The sequence below is a fragment of the Brassica napus genome, chromosome C3 (genome assembly GCF_020379485.1).
Source record: "Brassica napus cultivar Da-Ae chromosome C3, Da-Ae, whole genome shotgun sequence".
Lineage (NCBI taxonomy): Eukaryota > Viridiplantae > Streptophyta > Magnoliopsida > Brassicales > Brassicaceae > Brassica > Brassica napus.
In genome coordinates, this window is record NC_063446.1 from 54,711,107 (window position 1) to 54,715,405 (window position 4,299).

Consider the following 4,299-nt stretch of genomic DNA (forward strand, 5'->3'; position numbering starts at 1 on the left):
CAGAGATTGTGGGATATTGTGATGCAGACTGGGTTGGTGATAAGTTGGACATAAGGTCTACAACAAGCTATTGCACTTTCATTGGAGGCAACTTAGTAACTTGGAAGAGCAAGAAGCAAAAGGTGGTATCATGTTCAAGTGCTGAAGCAGAATATAGGGCAAGGAAGCTCAATAGTAACTCATTTGGACCAGAAACCTGCTAGGAGATTTGGGCATAGAAACAACAACACCAATCACAATGCATTGTGATAATCAGGCGGCTATTCATATAGCATCAAACTCAGTGTTTCATGAGAGGACAAAACACATTAATGTGGATTGTCACAAGGTGAGACAAGCTGTGGAACAACTGATCATTTTGCCTTGTTATACAAGAAGTGAAGATCAACTTGCTAACATCTTCACCAAAGGAGCAAGCACCAAAGTTTGTGAGTCTCCATCCAAGGTTAGGACTCATATACTTGTCGAGATCATGATCCTCTTTGCCATGAAGCATCTACTCTTTCTTCTTAGTGTGTTTTTGTCCCATTGGATTTTTCACACTAAGGTTTTAATGAGGGATGTGTTCATGGCTTCCAAGCTTGACCATACCTTATGCTCAAGCTTGAGGGGGAGTATTAAGAAGAAGAAGAAACATGGATTCTGGAAGAAGAGATTCATATACACAGAAATCTTTCCACGACAATGTATCCACACGACCGAGATTCATACACAGAAATCCATCCATGGCAATGTATCCACACGACTGTTGGAGGCAAGAGAAACCATTTGAATTAGAATTAAAAGAGCTGTTGGGGACTTGTCACATCAGACTCATTTGTTTAGATTACTTCTCTGTACAATCTCTCTATATATTCTTAGATGTAGACTCCAGGAAAAGTTTTAAGGAAATAAGATTCTCCTTCTTTACTCTCTCTCTTCCAAACAACTTTCTTACTCTCTGTCTCTTTACTTTCTGGATTAAACTTCTCTTTCTCTCTTATTCTTGAGCGTGTTCTTCACATTTCTTACACGTCACACGTTTATTGGCCATATACATATACACTGAGTGTTCTATTCCACATCGCCGAAATAGTATATGGTTATAACCTCACACACATACTCTAATAGTAAACATTACTCATATTTGGTGTTTTTGACACCATTGTGTATATGCTTTCTAACTTGTTTTCAGTGTTTTCTCGAGTTAGTCTTGTCCTTTTAGAGTCATTTCAGGTCTGAAGTAGACTGAAGAGCTGAAGGAAGAAGCGTGAAGAAAGGAGCAAGAATTGGAGTTTTCCCCCACAGAACAATCGAGCGGAGCAGTCTGAAGGTTGATCCCACTAGGAACAGCCAGACGATTGTTCCCGACATTTATGGAAGTTTCCATATCTTTCAAAGATTTGCCCTAATCACCTATTTTCTCCTCTGGAGTCGATGGCGCCTCCATATAAAAAGTCATCCTTATCTTTATTTTGTTGACTACGCTAGTTTTGCAAGAGACCTAGACCTATTCTTGGATAATTGCTATTGTAAGGGAGATGGCTCCTCTTCTTGAGAGAGAAGATCATCGTGAACCCTATTGATTTATCCTTGGATTTATATGCAGTATTATTCAGTTGTCATGTCTTGTTCATCTTGTGTTATGGCTGAGTAGCCGGCTAGCTTGTCTAGGATTTTAGGGTGTTAATTTCAAGGCTAAACATAAATAAGCAACACTATTGTGTCTTCGTTCATCCCGGCTCTTAATGCTAGCTCTAACCTGATCACTTGCTGCTATATCTTAGGTTCAATCTGCTCATTAACCGTGAAGTAGGTTGCTTGATATTGAATGAATGAGCCGCGCATCGCATCTCTAGTCAGCAAAAGTAGATACTAGAGTGCTCGGTGAACCTATCGGACTTGATCTCTATTGCTTGTAATCGATCCTTGATCCAAACGACAGTTTAGGCATCAAGGTCGAACCGCAAAGAGAACACCACCACGGCAGTAGGCTGTTCTACCTGAGTGATCCGTGTTCTAGATTGTGCTTCAAGGAGCTTGAATAAATGTTTGGTTAAGATTTGACATCCGATGAGAAACCCTAGATCGGCTTGTTATATTGAATTTTAATTATCTGAAATCATTTACTTTACTTGCACGTCACCACTTAATTCAAACCCCCACTTTGAGTTTTAGCTAAGTTGAAAACTTATAAGAATAAAGTGTAGACTGGTCCTCTGTATTGAATCTCAAATACTACAATTACCACTATTAACGTGACACACTACAAGAGGAGGGGGCAAAGATAGCATAAGAAGATAGCGTTCTTGTCAAAAATGCTATCATTGACATAACTCATTATTTAAGATAGCGTTTTTTTATATCGATGCTATAAAAAGCCACATATATAATATCCTTCTACGTTAAAACGCTATCTTTTCTCTCTTACCCTAATTTCATTTTCCCTCTCACTTTACTTCACTTGCCTCCAAATATAAACATAACAATTATTCTATAAATATTTATACATAAAAAGAAAAAAAACCTATTGGTTGAAAGGAATACACAAGGATTGCAATCTCTACCCTTAATTTTTTTTAATCCAAAGGTGGAGATTGTGTTTTGTCCTCTCCTTTTGTCTTCTCAAACACGGCAGATCTGAGTTCAGAAGAAAAAAAACGACAGAGAGATGAGACAGAGAGAGATGAGAGATTGCATGAGGAAGAAGAAGAAGATACCGGTCTTTTTCTCTTCTTATCTCAACTCTTCCTCTGATGCTCTCCATTATTTTTCTGAAACACAACAGAGAGATGAAAGATAAGAGATGAGACAGAGAGATGAGAGATTGAGATTACAGGAGGAAAAATAAAAGACCGGTCTGAGTTCGTCACCGTCGTCACCTCCCGAGAACGCCTCTCCACTCTGCAGCTGAATTCGAACCGAACGGTACCTAGAACAACAACCCATCACCGCTCAAAGACAACGACAGTGAGATTCACTCCCGTCATCAACCCATGTTTTCGATTTGGGTTTCCATTTGTTTCAGTTTTAGGGTTTGGATTGGGACGTTTGCAATTAGGGTTTTGATTTGTTTCAGGTTTAGTGTTTTGATTGGGGCTTTTGCGATTAGGGTTCGATTTGTTACATTGTTTGTGTATCTAGAACTGTCACAGAGAAGCTCGAGTGATAACAACTACAACGAAATGGTGGTGGTGGTATACGGAGAGAAGACATATATCTCGGTTTGGTCGGCGTGAATCCTCTTTGGTCTCTTCAGCTTCGTGAAGAACAGATGGAGGCTCGCCGGTCCCAAATAACTGGTATCAATTTTCCTCTTCGCTTATGATTCTGTTTCTTGCTGAAATATTTTGTGGCTGTTGATTTCTCTCATGGTCCCAATGACTGAGTATTTCAGTGTGCGGCGAAGAAAACTTCAGTTAGGTCTTCTCAGTGATCTAAAACGCTTTCCGTTGACAATGCCATGTTTCCTTAGCTAGGAAAGTTGTGAGTTTGTGTGTTCCTTCTCATACTTCAAAGTTACATGTCAGTTGAAAACACTTGCGTGAATGGCTTGTTTCATTTGAGTTAAATTTTCTTGACTTGTTCCTACTTATTCTCATAGCACAGTTTGTTTGATGATACACTACAGAACTGGAACCACAGCCACGACAAGAAGCATATGCTTAAGTGATGTGGAGGAGATCACATAAGAAGGAAGACAGATGAGACAGAGAGCAGACATATGCGATTGATGAATTTTGTGATGTTGCAGGGATTGATGAAGAAGTTGACGAACTTCCAAAGGTATATCTCTTGGCCAAATCTCTAGTTACAGAGATCATGATGCTTTGAAAAGAGCTAATTGCTTTGTTCTTTTTTTAAACCAGAAAATGGTCGATCATGATTACGTGGAGTATAACAACTCTTCCATAACGAGTTCCTGTCAGGCTCACTCTCCATGGCTCTCTGCTTAACATCATTTCCCCTTTATAAGTCTGGTGCAAGAAGCTTGACGTCAGAGGAGGCAAGGCGTCGTGCTGTGGGGATACGAATCGTGGTGTGGTGTGGCACTAGGAGATAGATCTTTAGGTTCTGAAATTTTAGGTGTAGCTTTGGAAGGTGAAGAACACTTGGCATCAGATAGATCTTCGAGACACTTGTACTCCACTATTATCATCTTGGTGGTCATGGCGATGATAGTGAAGACTTAGCTTTAGGTTTATGTTTTTGGTTTAGCTATAGGTTTATGTTTTGGTTTAGTTATGGTTTAGATTTTTGGTTTTGTTTTTGGTTATATAGTAAACAATTTCGATATATACAATTTTAAAATATTTTTTA

At 39.2% G+C, this 4,299-nt stretch overlaps 1 long non-coding RNA gene across 10 annotated transcripts; it reads left to right on the top strand.

The window, feature by feature from the left end:
* The first annotated feature begins 1,987 nt into the window (after positions 1-1,987).
* On the top strand, positions 1,988-4,299 carry LOC106389547. 10 transcript variants are annotated; one of them, XR_007320626.1, is made up of 4 exons: positions 2,601-2,949; positions 3,059-3,504; positions 3,611-3,765; positions 3,849-4,299. It is a non-coding gene; the product is annotated as an uncharacterized LOC106389547 (long non-coding RNA). The 10 variants fall into 10 exon arrangements; XR_007320627.1 differs by having other exon boundaries at positions 2,603-2,949; positions 3,059-3,465; XR_007320629.1 differs by having other exon boundaries at positions 2,603-2,949; positions 3,124-3,281; positions 3,377-3,765.